At 40.1% G+C, this 13,242-nt stretch overlaps 1 protein-coding gene across 8 annotated transcripts in view; it reads right to left on the reverse strand.

Moving 5' to 3' along the window:
- ARB2A (ARB2 cotranscriptional regulator A) overlaps positions 1–13,242 on the reverse strand; it is a 257,519-nt gene that overhangs the window by 215,469 nt on the left and 28,808 nt on the right. The gene's annotated exons all lie outside the window — the stretch shown is intronic.

Raw genomic sequence — 13,242 nt, forward strand, 5'->3', positions numbered from 1 at the left:
ACACCAGCCTTTTCCTCATCTTTGATGACTATTTTCACCCCGCAGATCAATAAAGAATGGAGGTTTTCCCTGGTCTTCCTTTATTAATGTATTTATAAAAACACTAGTTATTATCCTTTACAGAAGTGGCCACAGTAACTTCTAATTGAGCTTTTGCCTCTTTAATTTTCTTTCTGCATGACCTAACAACATCCTTGAACACTTCCTGAGTTGCCTACTCCTTTTTCCACCCTCTTTTTTTGTCCCTGCCCTCTCTTTTTCCCCTGAGCTCCTACAAAAGCTCCCTGCTCAGCCAGGCAAATCTTCTTCCCCGTTGGCTTCTCTTTCAGCACACAAGGACAGCTAACTCCTGCACCTTCAAGATTTATTTCTTAAAGTATGTCCACCTTCCTGGACCACTTTGTTTTTAAGGGCTGCTTCCCAAGGAACTTTCTGAATTAATCCCATGTACAGGCCAAAGTCTGCCCTCTGGAAGTCCAGGATAAAAGTTTTGTTGAGAGTCCTCACTTCACCAAGAATTGAAAACTTCAGCAATTTGTGGTCACTGCGCCCAAGATCAGCATTCTGACCACCGCATTTCCCACCAGCCCCTCTCTGTTTGCAAACAGCAGGTCTAGCACAGCCTCACCCCTGGCAGGCTTGCTCACCAGCTGTGACAAGAAGGTCTCCTTCACACACTCCAAGAACCTCCTAGACTGCCTCTCTTCCACTGTGTTGAGCTCCCAGCAGATACCTGCCAGGTTAAAGTCTCCCACAAGAGCAAAGGCTGGCAATCTTGAAACATCCCTCCAGCTGCTTACAGAATAATTCAACCATCTCTTCATCCTGGTTGGGTGGGCTGTAGCAGTCTCCAACCAGGATGCTGGCCTTGTTGGCCTTTCCCCAATTCTTACCCACAGGCACTCAGCCTTATCATCACTAACCTCAAGTGCCATGGTGTCAAGAGCCTCCCTAATATCTTGAGCCAGCCCTCCACCTCTCCTCACTCGCCTGTCTCTTCTGAAGAGCTTGTAGCCATCCATTGCAGCACTCCAGTCATGCAAGCCATCCTACCATGTTTCCATGATGGTGACTACGCCATGGCTTTCCTGCTGTACCATGGCTTCCAGCTCCTCTTGTTGGTTGCCCATGCTGCTTGCATCAGTGTATGTGCACTTCAGTTGGGCTGCTGACTTCACCCCTACTCTGGCTTACCACCCTTGGGCTCATCTCTGGGGACACTGGTTTCATCCCCTTCCCCCTTCAAACTTAATTTAAAGCCCTATCAATCAGCCCTGCCAACTCATCTAGAATTCTTCTGCCTTTGTTAGACAGATGGAGCCCATCTGACTCAAGCAGGCCTGATGCTGTAAAAATTGCTCCATGGTAAAAAACCCACAATTCCACTGATGGCACCAGCCCTTAAGCCATTCATTGATAATGCGGGTTTTCCTGTTCCTTTTATCCTTCATCTCTCCTCCTGAAGGAATTGAGCAGAACATCACCTGCACTCCTGTCCCATCAACAAATCAATCCAGAGCCCTGAAGTCCTTTTTAATGACCCTGGTCCCCTTCTTGTCAACCTCATCATGGCCAACCTGGGCAACCAGCAGTGGGTAATAATCAGAGGGCTAAATTAGTTCAGGGCGTCTCCTGGTGATATCCCTTAAATTAGTCTCCTGGTGATATCCCTTACCTGGGCTCCAGGGAGGCAGCAGACTTCCCTGTGGGATGGGTCTGGTCACCATAGAGGGCCCTCAATCCCTGTCAGAACCAAGTCACCTACTGCAGCTACCCTTCTTTTGTTCTTAATACCCGAGATTGTGATCTGTCTGACAGACGAAGTGCAACTGGGAGACTCTCCAGACTGATTTTTTCCTTTAGTGTCATCTGCCCCACCCTCTGGACTCAGGGACTCATGCCTACTCTGTAAGGGCACCTGGGAAGGTGATGGGGCTCAGGAGGGAACTTTATTACCTCCCTGAGTAGGTATCCATTTCCATTCCCCCCTATCTATGAGGGCTCCTCCTTCTGCCTGATGTTTAAGAGGGATGGTGTTCCTCTGACTCCTGCTTAGCTTCTCTCAGGGTTGCAAGGCTGTAGCTCCGCAAGTCTATTTCTCTTTCTCTCTCCCTAATACTCCTAAGCCTTTCCACTTCTTCCTTAAGCTCTGCCATCCCAAAGCCGGTCATTCACCTGTTCACACTGCACACAGATGTCTTTTGCACTGCCCTGTGGTATTGCCACCAGGCTGAGACACTCCCTGCAGCCAGTGGCCTGGACAGCTGTGTCATTCTTGGGGGGTTTGGTCTGGTTTAGCACACCCTTGCTGGCAGCAGCAGCAATGCCTTTTGACTGTAAGACATTGCTGGGAAAAAAAATAAAAGGCACCCCACAACCAGCCAAAAGACACAACCCACCACCAGGAGAATGGCTGCACCCTTGGCGCTCATCCTGCCTGGTGGGAACCCCCACGAAAACTGGTGTGCCACTCCCTCACTGACGTGCCATGCCCCAATATCCCCACTCCTGCTCACAGCACTCCCTAGAGCCTTATTTGAGTTGCCTGCAAATGGCTGGAGATCACTCCTTGCTCACCTGAATGCTCCTCTTGATAGTCAGCCAAATAATTTTGGTTTTGCTCAGTTGAAAACCGAATATTATGGCTTCTTCTGCTATTGTGCTGCTCGTTAATGGGCCTTATTTTCCCAACATAATATTCTTAGAATTACAACTTGTAATGCAGGATCACGAACATTCGCACTCCTGAATATTGCAAATATTCCCAAAAATATGTTCCTTTGATATAACTGAGGACCTTTTCTGTTACTGAATGTAGCCTGTCCAACAAAATATTAAATGGCACTAAAAATGCACATCAGCTTTCACTTTCCACTTGTATTCACCTTATGATTTACTTAACTTATGGCCATTTTACCTATATTATCTCTAGGGTTACAGGCTATTTTTTTTCACAAATTATTAGCAGTTCATTTAACATTGCAGCCAAATTAATTCTGCTTTGTAATCTGTCTGACAATATCCTCAATTGATTTCCTGTGAATGTGGAAAGGTAAACTCAAGAAACTGAAACCAGAAGAATACATTGAGCATTTCACTGAAGAGTCTAAGTTTCTAAAAGACTGCTGAAGACAAAATAGATTTTAATTCTTAGGCAGACTGTGAACTGACTTCAGATTTCTTTTACAGAAAGACAATTAAATATCATCCTATAGATTTACTTTGAAATTACCCAACCACACATTACCTGCACAAACGAAGATTTGTTTCAGAAAGATATATTAATTATGTACTTCATTAATTTGCAGTTTTAGCTTACTGATGAAGAAATTATAAAACCTGAAGCTATATGTTAGCAACTCAGTATGCACCTTGGTAACTTCCAGAAGCTGAATTCAACTTATCTACCAGGAAAATGATTTGAATTTTGTTTACCTACAACCATATACCTCTGGAAGTATTTTTCACATAACAGACCACTGAGAGCAAGAGTACTGAATTATTGCTGATATCTGCAAGAATTTATCAGACCTTTTACTTCATTTTTAATCCTATGTAGTCCTAGCAAAGTAGCATCCAATGGTCCTTGATATTCCCAAAATACTTCAGAAAGAAGAGATGTGACACTGTAAACCTAATGGCAGATCAAAATCAGGACAAACAAGAGCTCTGTTCCTGGCTGACAACCGTGCATGTAAGATCATGCAATCAAACCAGTTTTTTCCTTTTCTACTACCATAAACTGATCTCAGGGCACACAACACTCTTGAGAAGCACTTTTGCTAAGCCACACAATAGAAATGAGTAGCGTTTTGCATACTATCGTTCTTTGTTTTACTCCTCAAAGACCTTTTAGATTTAATTACCATCAATATACTCATGGTATAAATCAAGAGAGAAGCTCAATAATTTGGCAGAGATACTGGTTAAGAGGTGTAACTATCCAAAAAGCACAAGAGGCAAATCTGGAAACCCTGAATGCAAGGAGTACCTGACATTATTTGCGGAGGAGCATGATGCTTTCCTGATTCTTTACCAAAAGAACAGTGCATGAGTCACAATAAGTAACTATGAACTAATCTTCTCAAAATCCTAAGTAGCCTCTTAGTCTACTTAATCTTCTTTAACAGTCATAAGAGATACCAAAATTACGTTGTGATTAAGTTAATTAATTGAGCAGCTGGAGCATCCTAAAGTAATTTTACGTTGTTTGCACATACAGAAATACAACACCCTATTGATTTATAATTTAATTTTTTCCTAACGAATTATTTATATTAATGACTGACACAACTGATACAGCTTTATTGACAATAACCCTATTCTGCTAAATTTTAATAAAAATCCTCCCAGAAAAATGAAATATATAGCTATCTTGTTGAAAATACAGAAAGCATAGAATTCTTTGTCATGGAAAAGCTAAAAATACTGTGAAAGAGAACAAATTCTTCTGGAGTTCTGCAACTGAAAATACACATATTTTAGAAGAGCCACTTGATGAAACCAGTAATCTATGTATCTGTTTTTCAAAAAAACTCATGCTGAAAAAGTAGGAAAATACTTCACCTTTCATGGGAACTTTTAGATCACTAATGGAAACATGAACATTCACAAGATGACCAACTGGTTTCATCACACAAGCTGACTGGTATTCTGCCTAAGCCCTACTTAAATATATCGTCTTTCTGGTCACATAGCTGTCAAAAAAGCATTTTTTTCACCACTCCTTTAGCAAAACATAAGTCAACTAGCTCCCATTTTACATCCTTGTTGCAAAATCTCTGGTGATTTCAGAGTTTGCTACTGTGCTCATTGTTTTTAAATGGAAAAGATTATTAACTTCAATGTTAATTCAACTTTATTCTGGTGCGCAATGAATTTTGGTTTTTTTTCCAAACCACAAACAGGGAAAAAGAAATGGATACGTACAGGTAGATTAGCTGTAGCTTTAATTGCAGCTACATCAAAACAGCTGGTCCAAAAGTTTATTAAGAGCTGAGAGTCTAAACTTTTGCATGTAAACCCAGAATGGCAAGAATAGTTCTAATTGAACTAAAGCTGCTGAAGGTTTTATTTTTAAAAAGCTCATGATGAACTCATTGAAACACTCCCCTATTCCAATTTTTGTCTTCTTTTTAACAATTAGTACCATTCTTCGAATTGCAGCAACTTACAAGTGCTTTATAAACAACCATCTGCCTTATTGTATCTTCTCTGCTTTTCACTGTTTATCAATTTAAAAATGTAAAACACATTTATCAACAATGTAACAAACTCCCATCTGGGTTTATGAGTTGCTCATCATTTCTTTCAAGAATCACACTAACAGTAATTATAAAACTATCTCTGAACCTTTCGAGAACTGTCATGTCACTCTGATGAACCAACCTACTGCCAACTGCTGCCTGCAAACTAGAAGAGTTCACTGAAGCACATCTGACATAATCATTCCACTAAAAAGTCTTCACAAACACCAGATTTTGAAAGCTAATTTAGCATATGCAAATGAATATACTGCATGTAATGAAGATTCATATTTAAATTTCTGTAGGTACTGTTAAGTAGTCCTGAATCCTCAATGTCTGTCCATCTACTTTACTCAGAAAAAAAGAAATGCTGAAAATAAACAGATTGTTAGAAGCTAAAATCTTTATAAAATTACAAAGACCATACACATACATAATTTAAATTTTTTCCTGCTGCCTCCACTAGCTTTCTCTTTCTATCATCAAAAACATTGATTCAAAAATGGGAAAAGTAAAAAGGCTGGAACTTTCTGGAAATGTATTACTTACAGTTTAGGAGCTACTATCAGAGAGAAATTCAATATCATACCCCAATTTTTGTTGCTTTATCTAGATAGTTGAAAGTCTTCTTTGCCATTTTTTCTATTTCACACTTACCTAGCAAAAATTGAAAATAATCAAACCAGTAAAAAAAAACGTGTAACAAATGGATTCCTAAAGAACTGCATTTATAATTGCGCTTGCTGTGCATAAAGTGATAGGTGTCATTCAGGCTCTTCCTTCAACTGAACTCACTCAATATTCTCTATTCCACATAGATTCTTCCCGTGTAACAAGAAATGGGATCCCACCTTCACTTATTTTGAAGATCCTGCCTAATCTCTCTCTTCTGCCTACCTTTATATTTTTGTCCAAATACTGCAACTCTATTTCTTGTGACATTGACTCCACTGCAAAATTTTGCTAAAGCAAAAAACTTTCTGCAATATTGATTAGTAGATGGGTGTCCTGGTCTGTCCAGGACAGGGCTCATTTTTGCAGTAGCGAGGAGGGGGCATGGCTGGGACCCAGAGGTTATTCTGTATCACCTCACATCATTGCTGGGCAAGGGGGAATGGATTCTCATTCAGGGAGAAGGGGTCTCTTCTGGTTGAGATACCATGGCTTCAGTGGGGTCAGGTCGGGCTCCACAGTGAGCATTCTGCATGTAAATCATTCTTTCTGCTTTGTACATTTTTAACAGTTATTAATACTACTGTTATACTACTATTATACTGTTATACTACTATTATAATACTACTATTAATGCTACTGTTATTATATATTTTTCTTAAAAACAACACGTTAATTTTTTGCCTGTAGCTATTCCAGTTTTTTAGTAAACTGTTATATTCTTTTCACTTACATCGACTCACATTCATTTCTCCTTAATGGTTAAACTAAGGGGAGGTAACTCATTTTAGAATGCCTCTCTTAAATTATCTTTCACCAAGACAATAATGGTAACTAAACCAGCTACACACCTGCTTTCCATTACAACTAAATTGTTCTAAAATAAAACCTACCTATATATATTTACAAAGACTGATGACTCAGTGTCATTTTGCTCAAATCTGTTCTAAAGAGTCTATAAGCAAGAACTCGGATTACCCTAACCTTTGGGGAGGGTTGTAACAGAGGGTATTTCAAGGATTCAGAAAGGACATTGTTTGGTTCTTGAGAGAGCTACTGTGGAGACAGAGAAACTAGACAGCTGAACACCTTGCCTGGTTTCACAGAGGACCTTTCTGCTGCGGGACTGCTGAGGGTCGAAGAACAGGTAGTGATCACTACGAGGGCAGTGCACCATCAACACCACCACACCAACTGGGACCCTGTGACCCCCATCCAGGAAATAATTTCTGAACTGGAGAGCCAAGGAGTGGCCAGCAAGACTTATTTACCCTTTAACAGCCCCACATGGCCAGTGTGTAAGTCCAATGGAGAGTGGAGACTGACAGTGGACTATTGTGAATGGAATAAAGTCACACCACCATTGAGCGCTGCTGTGCCAGACATGTTGGAACTTCAGTATCAACTGGAGTCCAAGGCAGCAAAGTGGTGCCATCACAGACATTGCAAATGTGTTTTTCTCCATTCCTCTGGCAGCAGAGTGCAGGCCACAGATTGCTGTCACCTGGAGGGATGTGCAATACACCTGAAACTGTGCAAGGGGTGGAAATACAGCCTCACTATTTGCCTTGGACTGATCCAGGCTGTACTGGAAAAGGGTGCGGCTCACACCAATTAGCTCACACTCCCACAGATCTGCCAAGGCAGGCCCTACATGCTGACAGTGGTATAAAGAATCACTGGATGGCTGGAGACGTACCCTGTGCCTCACACCACTGCCTCAAACATCATCCTGAGCCTTGAAGATCAAGTCCTGTGGTCACATGGCACCCCAGAAAGAACTGAGTTTAACAACGGGACTAATTTCAAAAATAGCCTCTTGAACACTACGACCAGAGAGCACAATATTGAGTGGGTATTATATTCCCTGTTATGCACCAGCATCTGGGAAAATTGAACAGCACAATGGACTGTTAAAACCACACTGAAATCAATGGATGGTGGGAACTTCAAACACTGGGATCAATGTTTATTTGAAGACTACCTTGTTAGTTAACACTAAAGGCTTTACCAGTCTAGCTAGCCCTGCCCAATTGAAACTCCCACACACCATAGAAAGGACAGAGTTACCAAGGTGCATATGACGAATCTGTTAGGGATGATAGTTTGGATTAGTTCTATCTCCAACAAAGGCAGACCCATCAGCAGGATTGTTTTTGTTTCAGGACCTGAGTGCAGTTGGTAGGTAATGCAGATGGATGGGGAAACATGATGTGTACCTCAAGGAGAGGTGCAACTCAAAATATTTTTTGTGACATTGACTCCACTGTAAAACTTTGCTAAAGCAAAAAGCCTTCTGCAATGTTCATGACTAGATGGGTGTCCTGGTTCCAACCAGGACAAGGTTCATTTTTGCAGCAGCCAGAAGGGGGGCATTGCGAGGTCCTGGAGGTTATTCTATATCGCCTTGTCATTTCCCACAAACAGAGAAGTGCTCACTTCTGGAGCAAGGGAGCACAGTTGCATGGGTCAGATCTCCTCAGTGAGCATTTTGCACGTAAATCACTCCCTTGCTTTTGTTCACTCCTGCTATTAATATTTTCTGTTTCTGTTCATCTTCTTATCTCATTGCTGTAAGGATTTGCCACTTACAAAAATGAGGATGGGGGAGATACTTCAATACATGTTTTCACTCTCCCTCTGAAACAGGAGTTAGAAAAACTTTTACTGAGCCTTTTTGTTATCTTCATGGAAGTTCACCCTTATTTGACTGTAACACAAGACACCGAAAAAATTCAATTCACACATGCTCTACCGACACATGTTAAGTATTTGGCACCTCATCTCTGAACAGAAAAACCTCTTCAACAGTTCAAGCCAAGCAGGCATCCCATAAAGGCATATGTGCATAAATCCAACTATACATTACATCACTATAAATTTCTTCTGTTGACTCAGTAAGACGAATTTTTCCAATCACTAAATAACCAACAGCAAATACATTAGAAGAAGTCAAGGTACACAAACAACTTTGCTTAATCTATGGTGTGCAGCATGTAGTTTATTATATGAATGCACTGCTAGCCAGAGAAAATCTGGAATGTTCAATGATAAACTGTGAAGAAACTGAAAGTAAGAGTGTAAGGATTTCTACTAATCATCTGCACATTTTATTTGGAACTTGATCCTGCAGCCCTTATTCACAAGATCAGACCTATTGAGTTTATTCACATGAGCTTTGGCTGCAAGATTGGACCTTAAGTACTATCAGGTGCACGTGCAGCCTATCATCAGATTTTGGGTTATTCATGCAAGAAGCTATCCTTTCAAATGCAGACTACTTAATGCTTCCTTCTTCATTAACTTACATGTCCTCTTCTGCTGCTCTATGCTTTCATTTGTGCTATGTAAATAGCCTCTCAGTCATCAAAACAAATAATGATCTTCGCAACCAAGGAGGAAATTAGTAGCAGGTGAACATTTATTTTTTAAATCATGTTGAGACCAAGCTGTTCTTTAACTTAAAGGAGATCTGGAACAAAACCCCATTTTACTACTTTGCCATCTTAATTATGGGCTGTCAAGGTCATAATTCCACATATTTATCCCACTCACACCCCTCAAATATTAACCTTGATGGTGACCTAGTTTATGATGGGCTGGACCTAGCCTTTAGAACATACTTTAAGGCAATTGATTTAGTGGAACAAGACTTCTGTGATGACAAAAAATTAACTGTATCTTATCATACATGAAACATACAAGGAATTTATAATTTAAATGTTCTATTTCTTTGCTTTTCTTATCTGTTCTACATAAATACAAAATATTGTACTGTGGTAACTGCAAAAAACCCACCACAATTCTTTTGTTATCGGCTCACAGACTTCTGCAGGTCAGATAGGCTGTAATTACAAGACATGGCATAAACTTGAACAGGATGACAGAAGAGACATTTACATCATGGTCCCATTATAATCTACATATTTACAAATCCTCTTTGAATTTTGCAAGACACTGATTAAGAAGGAAACTGCCAGTACAGGTAAAAGTCTCTTCATTAGTGACGGCACTCTCAAAAACATTAATGCCAGTGTTCAATGGCCTCCAAGTAATGAACAAATTATAAATGCCTTTAGGCTGTAAGAAACAGGCACAGTGACAGACAATATCTGCCTTCTGATGCTAGAGATACTCTGCGTACTACATGACTATGGAAGAAGAAAGCCAACATACACCTTTTTCGTACAAAATCTTGTTATCAACACAACCTATGTGACTGGAGAAATCAAAGGTAAAGTCCAATGTCAGTAAATCCAACCACAGATGTTAGTAGTATTTTCTTTACAATTCCAGCTAATTTAAATGCAATAATGAGGCAGGGGCTGAAGCTGACTGTTGGCAATTTCAGTAGTCATAATATCAACTGAAAATGCAGTACAAATAAAGAGCACATATGTACTGAAAATGCAAGGCGACACATGTCATGTGACTTTAATCTGGACTTGAATCCAAATCTCTGTAACTCAAATCTAGAAAAAAATTTAAAGATTAAACCTTGAACTGGAATGGTATGTCTGCAACAACTAAACTACTGTCTCAAAATTGTTCTCAATCATACTTCAAACTTGCCACATGGACTAATCGTCAGTTTGAAGCAGCTGCAACACTGTGTAGCCATTTTAATTTTTAAAAAGCAAATGGAGAGGCTCTCTACAAAATTCAATGACACAATAGCAATGACTGAACCAGAATCACAAAATTATGAACAGTTCACTAAATTGTCTTTTAACAACACATATCAAAAGGCTGCAGAAAAAAATGTGTGCCTGAAATAACTGATCAGTGAATGAAGAATAAAGAGATGTAAGGAGCAGAGACACTGACAAACCATTTCAATTTTTGAAGAATCAATTTCCATACAATCAGAAAAATGGCAGAACATCACAGATAGTGTACTCATAACTTTTATCAGCAAAAGAATCATGCATTGCCAAATTGCAATTTATTAATGCTCCAGGAAAGAGAGAATGAGAGAGAATAATATAAGGCCAGGGAGTACACTCACTTCTTAAAATCAGTAAAACACAGTAAAAGCAGCCCACAACATACACATATGTACAGTAAAAAACATTATCTTGTGCAGGATGTGTATATCCTTTAAAAATTAGAAAACTAGCATGCAATGACTGAGCTAACAATGGAAACATTGACTACATAAAATACTTTTGTTCAGTGATACAAATCTAGCCACTTCGTCATCTTACCATATGACCTGCTATATAATTGAACCATAAATGCATATTAAAGAACTCCTACAACCAAAGTATGATGTTTCAAAGCAAAAGCCTAAGGCCAGACTTTACTACATCATTTCACAAATCATTTGAGCTACTGCTTCTTAAGCCATCACAGTTTGCTAAACACATCTTCACCTTACACTACAGAACAGCTAATCTGGGAGTGATACAACACTCCTGTACTATTCAACATCCGCATCAGTAACCCACTAATCTATGGCACAAACCAAGATTTTAGTTATGTGAATAAATGCCAAGGATCAGCATCCCTTGTGTTCCCAGATAACTATGCCAAAAACAGACAATGGAACATTTATAAATTTGTGGCTCATTAGAACAACAATGCAGTACCTAGCACCCAGCAGAAACAGACTGCAAAATGGAGGGTTTTTCTCTAAAAACACAGACAACTTAGAACAATTCTCTGTCAGATACATGACCTTAAGCCTTCCTTGCCTTTTACCTACCAATAAAAACAACATGCATTTTCAAAGATTATTCAAACTTGAACATGGAGAATGACTATAACTAAGACAAATGCACAACACAGATCACAGATGTAAGATATCCACTCCCGGAACACATACACCTCCTGGTTAACCAAAAATCACAAGATGTCATACTACTGTGAGTTGAAGCTATGTTCACACACTATTCAGATGCACAGAATGTGAAATTTGCTTGTATTTCCAAACATGCACAGGAAGGGGTGGTGGCACAGGAGCCCACATGGAGACATATTGATCTTTAGAGTCGTGTCTTGTCCAGCTCACTCATTTGGAAAACCAGAATATTTGAACAATGTAGGCACACACAAATGTCTGTACACACAGGCCACGGAACAGTGTTACCCCTCAGAAGAAATCTGTATCTTGGACAACATAGACACAGCAATAAGAACAATCAATAGCTTTTTTGGAAAAATATACAAAGTAAAAAGATGTGAGAAGCAGCTGCAGTAGCCCCACCCACTGCCTACTTCCTGCCACAGCTCTTGCAGCAATAAGGAGAAGGTAAAAAGCAAGCTTCCCTAATCTCTGGTAACAAAGCTCTGGCAGGACAAACAACTGGGCAGCTCCAGCACATTCAGCAGAGAGCTCAGGCTAACACACAAATGAAACAGAGGGGTTGAACAAGCAAGCACAGAGCACCTCCAGAGGGCTGGAGCACATCTATGAAGATACGCAGAGTTCAGTCTGGAGAAGACAAGGGTCCAGAGAGACAATCCAGCCCCTTCCAGTAAAGGGGCTACAGGAGAGCTGGAGGGAGATTTTTGACAAGAACATGGAGTGATATGACAAAGGGTAATAGCTTCAAACCTAGGGAAAGGGAGTAGGTTTAGATTAGATAGAAGGACGAAAAAGGATGAAATTCTTGACTGTGAGGATGGTGAGGCACTGGATGAGTTTGCCCAGAGAAGCTGGGGATGTCCCATCCCTGTAAGCCTTCAAGGTCAGGGCTTCAAGTAACTTCATGCTGGAGAGGGCGTCCCTGCCCATGGCAAATGGGTTGGAACTAGGTGACCTTTAAGGTCCCTTCCAACCCAAACCCATTCTAGGACTCTATGGATAAGGCACTTGTCTTCCCAAGGCACCATTATGCACAAACAAGCCCTGTTTTCCTGCAGATGCTTATACATCTGCCTGCTGATGTAAAGAAGTGAATTGATTTCTTATTTTCCTTGTGTGCACAGCCTGTGAGCACAGCTTTTACTTTATCCATTAAACTGTAACTCAGCCTGTGAATTTTTTCACTTTTACCTTCCTGATTCTCTCCCCTATCCCACAGTGAGAAGTGAGCAGGTAGCTGTGGGGGTCTGAACTGCCTATTTAATCAATTAATCATCAGATTTCTACTTTATCTAATGGTTCCTGGTATGAGAACATGAGAAAACCAACCAATGCATTCATCTTCAGGTAAAAAGTAAAATGACACAGCTTTGTAATCCATGAGGTGACTAAGGTTATAGAATATACTGCACTGTATAATATTCTGATTTACATAGGTAGATGATATTCTATTTTGAAGATATACTAAAGTCAAATAGTAGTCCGAATCACAACCTAAGCTATATAGCAAACAAC

Source organism: Lichenostomus cassidix, chromosome Z (genome assembly GCF_008360975.1).
Source record: "Lichenostomus cassidix isolate B80296 chromosome Z, HeHo_3.0, whole genome shotgun sequence".
Lineage (NCBI taxonomy): Eukaryota > Metazoa > Chordata > Aves > Passeriformes > Meliphagidae > Lichenostomus > Lichenostomus cassidix.